Here is a 14805-nt window from a genome sequence, read left to right as displayed (position 1 = left end):
CGTGAATTGCGTGAGGGGGGCATGAATCGCGGGAGGGGGGGTCCCCGAATGTGTGAATTACGGGGCGGTGGCAAATCGCGAGAGGTGCCGAGGGGGCCTGCAAATCGCGGGAGGGGGTAGCGGGGGGTTTCGTGAATCGCGGGAGAGGGGGTCGTGGGGGGTTGCGAATCGCAGGAAGGGGGGTGTGGGGGGTGCCATGAATTGCGTGAGGGGGGCATGAATCGCGGAAGGTGGGGTCCCCGAATGTGTGAATTAGGGGGCGGTCGCAAATCGCGAGAAGTGCCGAGGGGGCCCGCAAATCGCGGGAGGGGGGCGCTACGGGGGGTTCCGTGAATCGCGGGAGGGGGCGGCGCGAATTGCGGGAGGGGGGTCGCAAATCACAGTAGGGGGGGGGTGCCGTGAATCGCAGGAGGGGGGGTCGCGGGGGGCCCTTTTAATGCCGGGAGGGGGGGTCGCAGGGGTCCGGCGAAACGCGGGAGGGGAGGATGCAGGGGTCCTGCGAATCGCGGGAGGGGGCTCGCGGGAGGGAGGGGTCGCTGGGGTCCCGCGATTTGCGGGAGGGTCGCGGGGGTCCCGCGTTTCGCGGGAGGGGGTGGTCGCGGAGGTCCAGCGAATCGCGGGAGGGGGTGGTCGGGTCTGGGACGGATATTAGACAGCACTTACATCGACAGCCATTACATCGACACCATTAGTTCGACAGCTCAATAGGTCGACATGGTTTTAGGTCGACATACCATTAGGTCGACATGTCATTATGTCGACAGCTCATTAGGTCGACAGCTCATTAGGTCGACATGTTTTTAGGTTGACACTGCCATTAGGTCGACAGAGTCTATGTCGACAGTCAAAAGGTCGACATGGGTTTTTTCACTGTTTTTTGGCCGACATGGACACAGTTTGAAGTGTACCGCAGCCGCTCGCTATGCTTCGGGCACGGTGCCTCGCTGCGCTCGGCACACTATTTTATTCTCCCACCACGCCCTAGTGGATAGTAGGGCATGAAATACCGCCTGTCGGCACATGTCGGCTCAATAAACATTGAAAAAACCCATGTCGACCTTTTGACTGTCGACATAGACACTGTCGACCTAATGGCAGTGTCGACCTAATGAGCTGTCGACATAATGACATGTCGACCTAATGGTATGTCGACCTAAAACCATGTCGACCTATTGAGCTGTCGAACTAATGGTGTCGATGTAATGGCTGTCGATGTAAGTGCTGTCTAACAATAGTCCGGATACCGGGGTGGTCGCGGGGGTCCCGCGAATCGCGGGAGGGGGGTCGCGGGGGTCCTGCGAATCGCGGGAGGGGGGGTTCACGGGGGTCCCGCGAATCACGGGAGGGGGGGTCGCGGGGGTCCCGCGACTCGCGGGAGGGTGGAAAGCGGGGGTCCCGCGAATCGTGGGAGGGGGGGGTGCGGGGTCCCGCGAATGGTGGGAGGGGGGGTCACGGGGGTCCCGCAAATCACGGGAGGGGGGGTCGCGGGGGTCCCGCGAATCGCGGGAGGGGGGGTCGCGGGGGTCCCGCGAATCGCGGGAGGGGGGGGCGCGGGGGTCCCGCGAATCGTGGGAGGGGGGTCGCGGGGGTCCCGCGATTTGCGGGAGGGGGGGGGCGCGGGGGTCCCGCGATTCGCGGGAGGGGGGGGCGCGGGGGTCCCGCGATTCGCGGGAGGGGGGGGGCGCGGGGGTCCCGCGAATCGCGGGAGGGGGGGGCGCGGGGGGTCCCGCAAATCGCGGGGGGGGGGTCGCGGGGGGTCCCGCGAATCGCGGGAGGTGGGTCGCGGGGGTCCTGCCAGAGGGTAGGGATGTGCAGGAGTAATGGTGGATGGTGGCTGTGGAGTAATGGTGGATGGTGGGCGTGTACTGTAGCCCTGGCTGGGCGGGGGGAGGTGATGTCAAGGGGGTGGAACGTCAGACACATGAAAGTGAAACTGTTCTACACAGGAACGTTCTCCACAGGGGTTGAGTGACAGATCTGGCTAAATATATAAGAGATATATATATATATATATATGTATACACACACCACACACATATACATATATACACACACACACACACACACACACACACACAATATTTTCACCAAAACTTGGTAGACAACATTTCAACACTGTTATGTGGTCACCTAAATTTACCACACCATATACCCTTCATACGAATCATGCAACACAATAGTAACCCCCTTATACTGTACTTGCCTCTTACACATTATGCCACATGGAATGAGCCAAAATTCACACCGACTAAGCCAAACTTCACACTATGGCACATGGATTGTCAAAAGTCACGCTATGCCACACAGATTAAGGCAAAATTCACATTTTGCCACATGGATTGAGCCAAAATACACACTATACCAAATGATTTGAGCAAAAATTCACAATATGCTTCATAATTAGGGTTATTGATTAGATCAGGAAAAGGTGGGATAGGTTTGTGTGTTAGCAAGGATTTAGGGTTATTCTGCAGGGGAGGGGGAGGCTGCAGAATAAGGTGAGTATAGGGAAAGCTAACTATACTTAAAGGACCCCTTGCATGATTCCCTGCAATCCTATTGGGGATGCCAGCATAGGTGTTTTGACTGATGGAACCCCACCGCAGGTTACCCGGAGGTATGTTCTGTATAAAGAAGAGAAGAAGGCGGCTTGAAACAAAATTAGACATGAGAAAGCCTCCGAGTATAATTCAATATTGATAAGGTACACTGCTGTAGGGGTGTCACACAGTTCCATATTGATAATATACACAGCTGTAGGGGTGTCACACAGTCCCATATGGTAAATAGAGTTGATTATTTGGATTGAGCAAACAGGAACATTCTCTAGTGCTGCCATCTCCTCTTATATATAGTGCAGAACTCCTGGGAGTGAAGTATACCACGCTTGGAGAGACCAGGCCTGCAGAGCCTTCTATTACAGTAAGTAATCATCCTGCTCTGCAGCCTTCAGCAACATCTTACTGTAGTTACATAGGAAAACTTTCACTGATGAAGTGTCAGATCCATTCACATGCATTATCTGCAGAGCGGCTGCACTGAGATACTGTGCTGGATTTATCACTAGCATTGTGTGCACAGAGCTGCCAAGGGAAATCCTGGGCCCCAGTATACACACACACACCAGTGGCGTAACTACTGTAAGGCAGCCCCAGCAGCCGCTTGGGGGAGCATGCCACAGTGGGGTCTGTGTGGCCGTCGGCACCCACTCGACGCACCGACATGCTGCTGCCTGCCACTGCCCACTGACTGAGCACTGGAGGTGAGTCACCCGCAGCGAGGGTGCGGCCATGGCAGAGATGACAAACCCCCCCACTGATTCAATTTACTGTACACAGAGCCGGCTATTGGCTACTGTGTGAGGGATGGGCGGGTGGATGGGCGTGCTGGGGTGGCCTGGGATGCGTCGGAGTCAAGGGAAGCAGCAGTGTCTGCTGGTCTCTGTTCTCACAGCCGAGTTCCTATCTCTGTTCCGGCATTTGCGACGGGTCTCTTCCTCCCTCAGGTGTGCCCGGTCCCCTGCTTCTGCCAGGTATCTCCTCCTCCCACGGCCCGTGTGGGTCCCCTGCTCCCACCGGGCTCCACCTCCCTTGGCAGCATCTGATGTTCTGCTTGGTCTCTCTTCTTGCAGCCGCATCTGGTCAACTTTCCGGCAGTCGTGACGGTTCTCCTTCTGCCTCAGCCGCACCCGGTCCCCTGCTCCAACCGCAGTGGCAGGTTCCGGCAGCCGGCATATATAAATAATACACTGAAATAATCTTCAAGAGGGTGCAGGGTATAAACTGCTGCCCCCCGTGCCCCCCAACCCCCGAGCCCCATAGCAGTTGCATCCCCTGCACCCTCTGTAGTTACGACACTGCTTGGGGACATGACAACAGTGACAGCAGGGGATGCAGATACAGCGACAGCAGGGAAAGTGACAACAGGGCATGCTGTGATTACCTTGAATATATATAATTTATTTATTAACAGTTTCTTATATAGCGCACACACATTCCGCAGCGCTTTACAGAGAATATTTCATCATTCACATCAGTCCCTGCCCCAGTGGAGCTTACAATCTATATTCCCTACCACATGTATACGTACACGCAGACATTCTAGGGTTAATTTGTTCGGAGCCAATTAACCTACCAGTATATTTTTGGATTGTGGGAGGAAACCGGAGTACCCGGAGGAAACCCACGCAAGTACGGGGAGAATATACAAACTCCACACAGTTAGAGCCATGCTGGGAATGGAACCCATGACCTCAGCGCTGTGAGGCAGTAATGCTAACCATTACACCATCCGTACTGCCCTATATATTTTTTTTTTTATGTATTGCCTTTACCAGTCACAAAAATGTATTTACAGATCGCAGATCCTGCCGGTGTTTCCTGCTGTTGCTAGCTGCACCACATGCCTGAGGAACGCACAGCCAGCATCAGCCTTGCCACTCACTCTCTCCCAACCCTCCATTGGCGTCCTCTCTAGCTCAGCCTCCCTGAGCCCCTTCCTCCCCATGTGCATACCCAGCCAGTGGCAGGAACTGGTTGCTGCTGCTGCCTGCAGGCACAGACTCACAAGATGATGAGATCATCTCCACAGCGGTGGCCTGACTGCTGGCTGCGATGCATGTCTCATCCATGACAATTCTGTGATTTATTTTGATTGATTCAAATTCAAATTCACAGCCTTGCAAGGCTCCCAGGTGCCACCCTGTGAAGGCCAGTATGCCCGCCCTCTCCTTGCGTGCCAGGTTCATTCGCCCGGCATGCAAATGGAGTTTTAACATAAGTATCCATTCGCAGGCCAGGGGAAAACTTCCACCTCTTACGATGGTCATCGACCATTGAATGATTTGGAAGGCCCACGCACATCTAAGGTTACTCTCAGGTTATTCTCCCACTTACCTCTCCCCCGCACACGCTGCATCCAGCCAAATAAAAAAATGTGCATGTCTGGACCTAGGCCCCCCTGACAGGCCCGGGACTGGGTAATGATGAGTTAAAGAAATATGAGTAATGACCTTCGACTTCATATTTCCTTTAAATGATGTGATGTGATTTATTCAGACAGACAGGAAGGCTAGGAGCTGAGCTTCTACGCTTGCAGGCATCGTTCAAGTTGGTATCATAGCTCCTCCTATCTCAGCTCTTACCCAGCTCAGCTCCAGCTCTCAGACCAGCTCTGGCCACATGGTACAACATATAACTTATAACCTTTAGCTATGGCCACAAGATAGAACGAGGGCTGCATAGGTCCGAGTGAATATAAGAGCCTGTGAATTTGATGGTTGTAAATAAAGATATAGAAGTGATTGCAAAGTGCCTAGGGGAAATAGGAGGTTGAGTGGCAGTTAGATCTGCCAATCAGGTAGCATAGGGGCATCAGTTTAGAGAGGGGTATATTAGGTGATGCTGGCAGAAAGTACTTCCTCTTTGAGTCTGGATCCCCACCCTCCCTATCCCTTTTCATCTGTGCTACCTGGCCTCAGGGCCATTTACCAAATTGGCTTCTATAGCGTCAATTATAAATCGTCGAGAAGGCGCTCTCGACCAGCAGTCAGGTGGGGTGTCAGGTGGTCTCTGTGTGGTAATGCCCCCCTTTGTCAGGACGGCGGGCGGGTCCCGGCTCAAGCGGCGGGACGTTGGACACTTCATGGAAGTGTCCTCGCCAGGCCATAGAAGGGCTGGTATGTCCATCATACAGCTTTTTTGGGCGCCCCCCCCCCCCCCCCCCCGCCGTTAGGGGGGGGGGTGCGCCCCCCCAATCCCCCGCCGCCGCCGCGCCAAGCACCCCCAATCCCCCGCCGCCCCGCCGCCCATGCAAACCCCCCCAATCCCCTGCAGCCTTACCTATCGCGCTGGTCCCGGCGGCTCCGTTCTTCTTCTGCTGAGGACCACCACAAAATGGCCGCCCCCATACAGCAGACAGTTACAGAGAACTGTGTGCTATATGGGGGCGGCCATTTTGTGGTGGTCCTCAGCAGAAGAACGGAGCCGCCGGGACCAGCGAGATAGGTAAGTCTGCGGGGGTTTGGGAGGGGGGTGTAACTATAGCACCGCATATGTGCTATAGTTACGCCGCTGCCAAGATGACTGGTGCTGGTCTCAAGTGCTTTCTTTGCCATCCCTTAGACAAATAGGGGTCATACCATTACAATTAGGGTGGCCAATCCCGGGTTCGGGATCGGCGGGATCCCGGGATTTGGCCCCTAAAATGCTGGGATTTCAATCCCGGGATTGGAGTTTCCAATCCCGGGATTTCGGGATTAGGCTGCGCATGCGCAGTCTAATGCCGGGCAGCATCTGAGCTAGTGCTCAGACGCTGCCCGGCTTCTCCCGTCCCGGGCAGCACGGCTCTGCGCAGCGTGACGGCGTCAGAGGTCACGCTGCGCCGGCCACACAAACAACTGCCTCATCCATGCGCGCCGCGCTGACCTCCGGCCGCCTCGACGATACCGCCCACCCAGGCTGCCTGCACTCGCCATTTACCGGACCCCAAAGCATCGCCCGATGAACCAGCCAGCCACCCACCTAGGCTGCATCCTCCTCCATGCCCAGCTCCATCGCCCACCGGCCCAGCCGCACCACAATTGTAAGTAAATATGCGGGCGGCCGGGGCGGGATTTTGTATAGGAAGCCAATCCCGGGATTGGGCATTTTTCAATTCCGAATCCCGGGATTGAAAAAATGCCCCGGGATTGGCTTCCCTAATTACAATAATATTCATGACCTATTTAAATTTACGGAGTTGGTGTCCGTGTCATAGATTACGGCGTGTGTGTGATTTATTTCTAAGCATAAGAGTTAAGTAAAGGTATAGGCCAAGCAGCATAATTCATTAGGCGCCTTAATAGTATGGGGGTGGTATCATATATGGGAATATTCTAACTAACTTATTTAAGACATTTACATATATGGTGGAACATGTATTCAGCAGTTCTGGCAGCTTGCTGATGTAAAGCTTCATACTGCAATGTGTATATATAAAGACTATACGTAGCTCTTATATTGACAGGAGCAGGTGATGAGGATTCAGAATAGCAATGTCATTTTAAGTCCTTGAAATGAATCCTGAATGTTGCATATAATGTTCATTAATTAAAAATCTTCATCTTGTGCAGAAATACAAATATAAATTTAATCTTAACAGTAAAATGTACCCGCTCCCCCCCTCGCGGCGGCCGTGTGTGTGTGTATTAGTGGATGCTCTGTTTATGTGTTACTGATCCTGCTGACTGACACTTCTTATCTTCTCAGAGACACTGCGAGCCCATCTTGTGAGGTTCTTCTCAGAAAAAAGGAGTCATGAAAATCATTGTAGTTCTCGCTGTCCTAATGCTGGTGTCTGTGCAGATGTTTGCCGCAGAAATGGGACAGAACGGTGACAATGAGCTTTCTTCTAGGGACCTTGTCAAGGTATGCACAATACATGTAATAATCATCTGTTGCCGCTGCTGTTGTTGCCGCAAAAGGTTATACATCTATCCAATGGATTGTCACATTAATATAGTCCTTACGTCAGTTTCTAAGTCTACCCAATGCCTAGTGTTTCTTGGGGAGTGCCATGCTATCAGCTGGCTCAGTCTTGCGGCATGTAAGTGGGGCCTAATTAACACAGGATGAACCCCTATATTCTGAGCAAACACACAAGGCAGCTGCGCTCGTTAACACTGGTGGATCTCCTTTTTTCTTGTAGCAAACACAGGGCAGTAGTGCCCAATTAACATGGGTGAAACCCCTTTAATTTGGAGCAAACACACAGGTCAGCAGTGCCCAATTAAGAAAGGTGGAACCCCTTTCTTTGTATGGAGCGAGCACACAGGCAGGGTCCAATTAACACAAGTGGAACCATTTTATTTGGAACAACCACAAAAGGCAACAGTGCCCAAATACCACAGTTGGAACCCCTTTATTTAGAGAGAACACAGGGCAGGGTACCGCTACAGGAAACAATAGAAAACCTTCATTTTTTTGGACTGATCACATTGGACAGTGCCCAATTAACATGGGTGGAACCCTATTATTTGAAGAAAACTCACAGGTCAGCAGCACCAAATTGACATCGGTAGAACCCCTTTTTTGGAGCGAACTCAAGGAAGTGCACCTTTAAAGCACATGGGGAACCCCTTAATTTAGACGTAGCGAGCACACAGGGCAGCACTCAATTAACACAAGTGTGACCCCTTTTTTTTGTGAACACACACAGGTCAGCACCCAATTTACATGGGAGAAACCCCTTTTTGTGTATGGAGCGAACACACAGGGCCGCAGTACCTAATTAACATGGGTGGAACCCTTTTATCTAGAGCAAACACAGGGCAGGGCTCCCCTACAGCACAAGGGAGAACACCTTACATTGTATGGACAGACAATACAGGGCATAGCCCAATTCACACAGGTGGAAACCATTTATTTGGAGCAAACACACAGGGCAGCAGCATCCTATTAACACAGTTGGAACCCATTTATTTGGAGCAAACAAACAGACAGGACAGCAGTGCATAATTAACACAGGTAGAACCCCTTTATTTGAAGTGAACATAAAGGCCAGAGCACCACTACGGAACAGGGGAGAAACCCTTAATATGTATGCAGTGAGCACACAGGGCAGAGCAACCCTACAGCACATCAGAGAACCCCTTAATATGTACAGAGCGAGCACACAGGACAGTGCACCACTACTGCACATGGAGAAGGTCAATTAGAGGAATGGTCAAGAACATGGCAACTAGAGTTTAATGCCAAAAAATGCAAAATCATGCACTTGGGACACAAAAATACAAAGACTAAATATAGTATATTGTAAATGGCACTATAATGGAAACTACTGAGGAGGAGAGGGATCTAGCTGTCACTATTTCAGGGAACTTAAAGGCAGATAGGTAATTCAACAAAGCAATGAAGAAGGCAAGTCAGATGATTGGAGAGGTATCAGCAGTAGAAAGAAAAAAGTAATAATGCCACTGTATAGGTCATTGGTACGACCTCATCTAGAGTACTGTTTTCAGTTCTGGAGGCCAATTCAAAATGGTGCATGGCCTTCATGACAAAACGTAGCAGGAAAGACTAATGTAGTAGTAGTACGTTTATTTATAAAGGCGCCACAAAGTGTCCACAGCGCCGTACATAGCAAACAAACAAAAAAAAAATTACAAGGTGACGTACAGGGTGTGTTGATAAAATGCAGCATAAATAGGGGTATAGCTGGTAGAACTAAAATCAGCATCAGTTCCTAAGTAGGTGTCAAAATTGTCGAGGAGACTGAAGATGAAGTAGAGGAAGGGAAGAACAGGGCAGGAGCACTGGTGAGGTAAAGAGGTAGGGTGAGTACGTGAGGAAGGAGGGCCCTACTCATAAGAGTAAACAGACTAAAAGGAGGTGGGTGGACGAATGAAAAACAATAGGATAAGTAGGAACGGATGGGGACAGATAGGAGGAGCAAAAGAGGTTAGGAGGAGGAGGGATAGGCTAGTCGGAAGTAGTGGGTTTTGAGGGAGCGCTTGAAGGAGGTAAGGGAATCAGAAAGCCTGATGGGTGGCGGGAGGTTGTTCCAGTGCAGCGCAAGAGAAGTCTTGGACACGGGAGTGGGAGGAGGTGATAAGGTGAGAGGTCAGTCGGCGGTGGAGCGAAGAGGATGGGAGAGAGTGTGGAAAGAAATCAGTGAAGAGAGGTAAGGAGCGGTGGAGGAGGAGAGAGCCTTGTAGGTGGTGGTGAGGAGTTTAAAGAATGGGGAGCCAGTGAAGAGATAGACAGAGGAACAATACACTATACAGGTACGGGCACAACCAAAATCACACTCAGATTTCTCCCTCAAGATGACAGTCTCTATATAGATAGACAGATAAAGAATACAAGACAGACAGAATGCAAGATCAACTCACCAGCTTCTGTTTCCAACTCACAAGTCCCTTAAGTATTCAAGCTTCACTTTAGTCTGCAAGCTTCTCTCTCAATGAGCAAACTCCAAATGAGTCTTCTCCCTACTTATATAGTATGTCAGGCAGCAGTTACACTCAGCTCCTCCCCCTAATCTCTCTTCACACCTAGATTTAGCTCCTCCTCCTAGTTTCTGTTCACACCTAGTAACAAAACACTATACAGGTACGGGCACAACCAAAATCACACTCAGATTTCTCCCTCAAAATGACAGTTTCAATATAGATAGACAGATAAAGAATACAAGACAGAATGCAAGATCAACTCACCTGCTTCTCTTTACAACTCACAAGTCACTTAAGTATTCAAGCTTCAATTTAGTCTGCAAGCTTCTCTCTCAATAGATCTTAATATGTATAGTTTAGAGCAGAAAAGGGAAAGGGGGGATATGATAGAAACTTTCAAATATATCAAGGGTTATAACAAGGTAAAGGTGGGAGACATTCTTCACAGGAAGAGGAGCAGCAGAACACGAGGACATGCACTGACACTAGAGGGAGGAAGATTCTGTGGAAATTTGAGGAAAAATAACTTCCCAGAAAAAGTAGTAGATAAGTGGAATAACCTCCCATTGGAGGTGGTAGAGGCAAATACAGTAGAGCAGTTTAAACATGCTTGGGATAGGCATACTGATATCCTTACAAAGAAATAAGGATCAATTATGGTTTGAGGTAACATGTTTAAAAAGGGGGCAGACTAGATGGGCCAAGTGGTTCTTATCTGCCGTGTTTCTATGTTTAAGAACACCTTAATTTGTATGGCGTGAGTACACAGCGCAGTACTCATCACATGACATGGAAGAACCCCTTAATTTGGAACATGGAAGAACCCCTTAATTTGTATGAAGAAGAGCACACAGAGCAGCACCAAGGAGAACCCATTAATTTGTATGGAGCGACCTCACAGGGCAGCGCACCCCTACAGAACACAGGAGAACCCCTTCATTTGTATGGAGCGACCTCACAGGGCAGAGCACCCCTACAGAACACAGGAGAACCACTTAATTTGTATGGAGCAGAGCACACAGGGCAACGTACCCCTACAGCACACAGAAGAACCCCTGTATTTTTTTTAAGTGTATAGGACAGTGCCCCTATACAGCAAAGGACAGCACAGGACAATTGCACCCTTTAACAGCACACACCAGCACCCCTGTTTTTTCACAGAACATGGCAGCACCCACTTATGTTGCAGCTCACAGGACTATACACATCATAGCTCTCAGTAGGAAACACTAAGGAGCCCATTTAACCAGAGCAAACCAAGAGCCTATTCATCAATCAGTATATTAACTATGTATGTGGCTACTGCTACTAGTGGTACTATAATTGGTGCCTTCCAGTGTTACCCCTCCCCCCACAAGTAAAATTCACAACCTCTGCTCATGTCCATGACTGCACTGGCTTCTCTGTGACTTCCTATTGGTTGTCCTGCCTTTCATGCACCTGCAGGTCAGGAAATACAATTGGGACGCAACTCCCTGCTTTTCAGGTAGCCCTAGCAGGCTTCTATGGGCTGTAGCCAATGCACATGCATAGTACCATTGCTGCTACTACTGCACATTAGCCAGTCCTATCACCTGTCAGCTACATTGTGTAGATGCCGGGACCTGGTTAGCTGTGCAGACAAGTGGCGGCCTTTGCCCAAGCAGAAGCCACCACTACTTCCAAATAGTTTCAGGAATGTCACTATCTCAAAAAAACATTATATTTTGCCAAATTCATCTGTTCATTAGAAGATATTCCAACCAAGCAAATACTGTATGTGGCTACACTGTATCTGTCTGATGTAATGATCATATGTGTCTTTTTTGTACAGAGAGAATATGGACCCCCCCCTTGTTATCTGCGAGGGAAATGCAGAAAGCGGAGCATTGGTAAGTCGTGGCAGTGGTGGGATTTATTGTCCCATTTTTTAATAAGCATAATAATAATGTACAGGTACACCACCGAAAATCAGGTGCCCTTCGTTCCAACACTGTGACAGATAGTCTGGTTTGACAGATTATTGGTGGCATCCGTTTTGCAAAACATGCCTCGTAATTAATTAATGACATTCTTTTTTTTACTTGTTTAAATCTTTATTCAATTTTTCATAATTTACAATTGTTTCTTATGTATATTAAATATATCGTATATAAAACAGGTAAAAGGCGTTCAACCTTTATACATACATATTTCATAACCATTCCCGTCCCCTTAACCTTGTCTATTCCCTCCCTCCCCTCCCCCCTCCCTTCCCTCCCGTCTCCCTATCTCTCTGGGGTTCTCTTGTTTATTTTTTTTTATTTTTTTTTTAGTTTATCTATTTGGGCTTTTACTCTTACTTTATATTTTCTGTGTTATGTATTGCCCCTTTATCAAAAGAGATCTGTTCCCAGGCGTATTACCTCTGAGCTATACCATGCTGTTGCATGTATTGTTTGTTTTAAAAGGTTTTTTGTGTTCATTGACATTTCTTTTATGTATGGTAGCCAGAGAGATAGGAATTTATTCACTCTCTTTTCTCTGTCCATTGTCATCTCCATCCAATCCATTTGAAATAGATGCGTTATTCGGGGTTCTAATATTTTTATGTTTAATGTGTTGGCTAATGTCCATTGAGATAATATTGTTTTGCGGACTGCCGCAAATATCTTAGCCAACAATATCCTCTGCCCAAATATTTAATTAGGATTTTGAATAGATGCCATGCACAAGCGCACAGCACCTATTCTGTGTAGAGAGGGAGCCAGTGGCTGGGTACGCCCCCAAAAATGATGAAAATGTGGGTCGCTGCTTTAGGCTATGTCCCATCTACTCAATGTCACTCTCATTCACCCCTTAGCTCTGCCCCCTTTGCAGGTGACCCACACATGGCAGGTCCCCATTTGAAAATTACTAAAGTTGGGAGGTATGCGATCGCCACCGGTACCAACAGATGGCGTGCTGATGGAAACAAATAGGACGGCCCCATCTGTATCTACACACACACACACACACACATATAGATAGATAGATAGATAGATAGATAGATAGATAGATAGATAGATAGATAGATAGATCCTGATACAGATGGAGCCATCTTCTCCTGATACAGATGGAGCCATCTTCACTGAGTACTCCAATGTGCCAGGGATACATTTCTGGTGGCTGGCATGCTGGTGAACATAGATGCGTGAGTGTCTCACATGCTCATGCATCCATTGCTATGAATGGGGTGCATGAGTGTCTCAGAGGCATGTGCGTGACATTCACCGGCGGCCCTCGGCAAATGCCGCTCCAAGGCATGTCTGGATGAACATGGATTCATCTGTATATATCCATGATCTTGATGAAGGGTATTCAATCCTCGAAATGTTGATCAAGTGCCACATACAGTATTTTTCTTGTCTGCTTCATTCCCTGGTCACAGGCCCAGCTTGAAGGCAACGTGGCAAGATACCCACAGGGGGTTTTCGGAGTAAAAACATAAAATATATATATATATATATATATATATATATATATATATATATATATATATAGCAATTGGATGGCTGCGGCACTCCTCCTGGGTCAATGGGTATAGAACTGGTGCTCCCCGCGGCAGATCCCCTGAGGGTGTCAATAGAGAGCGTGGTGGGAGCGGCGGCACTCAAATAAACAGACACAAAACGACCTGGATAACCCAACGTTTCAAGACCTGGTGGTCTCTTTATCAAGGAGTGAAGTCTTCACTCCTTGATAAAGAGACCACCAGGTCTTGAAACGTTGGGTTATCCAGGTCGTTTTGTGTCTGTTTATTTGAGTGCCGCCGCTCCCACCACGCTCTCTCTCTATATATATATATATATATAGGAGTAGGCAAAGAAGCAGACAGCGGCACTCTGGGAATTTTCAAAAACGTATATTAGTGCAAAAATAGCATACCAACGTTTCGGGGCATAAGGTACCCCTTTGTCAAGGTGAACAGGTTACTGCACTGTTCACCTTGACAAAGGGGTACCTTATGCCCCGAAACGTTGGTATGCTATTTTTGCACTAATATACGTTTTTGAAAATTCCCAGAGTGCCGCTGTCTGCTTCTTTGCCTACTCCTGCACAACTGTTTCAGAAGGCACCTGGGTCCCTGACCAGCTGGGGGAGTGCCAGGTCAACACACACCTTGCTATATATATATATATATATATATATATATATATATATATATATATATATATACACATACACACACACACACACACAAAGAGAGAGATCAGCGGCACTCGCTCGGACTTGCACAAAATGACTCAAGACTTACTAGGTGCAGCCGACATTTCTGATTTTAATTCCTTTTCAAGGCAAGAACAACAACAATGAAAGTAGCACTTACCTAAATACTCCCACCACCGGAACAGACTCCAATGCGTCTCCACCCGCCGCCTGCTGGTGATCGACCAGTACTTCCTGGATGGTCTATCACGTGATGGAGTCATCATGGACACATACAGTACATCCGGACAACAAGTCATCAATGTAGCGTGTAAAGAATGAAATGCGATTCTAATGGTGGGATGTATCAGCCCTGACATGAAGGGACAGAGCTCCAAAAGGAGCCCTGTCTCTGCGATGTGCTGAGCTGGGTGCCAGGGGAGTCTGTACATGTGCAGTTAGCGCTGACCCCTTGCTGACCCCACTGACCGCTCTGCCCCAGCAGCCCTGATGTGTTTATCAGCCTGGGATGCGATGTGCTGCTGCCCAATTTTGATACATCGTGCAGCTTTGCATCCTCCATGAAACCTATTGGGGAGGCAGCCGGCAGCAGTACAGGAAGGATTCCTGCTGCGGTCTCTCCTACATACATAGGGGTGATACAGGACTTAATATTTGCGGCTAACACCTGAAAACGGGTGTTTTCGGGGCTTTAGCTGCAAATATTG

Source organism: Crinia signifera, chromosome 5, assembly GCF_055691185.1.
Source record: "Crinia signifera chromosome 5, ASM5569118v1, whole genome shotgun sequence".
In the NCBI taxonomy this organism is placed as follows: domain Eukaryota; kingdom Metazoa; phylum Chordata; class Amphibia; order Anura; family Myobatrachidae; genus Crinia; species Crinia signifera.
The sequence above is the reverse complement of the archived record's forward strand: the minus strand, read 5'-3'. Positions refer to the sequence as shown.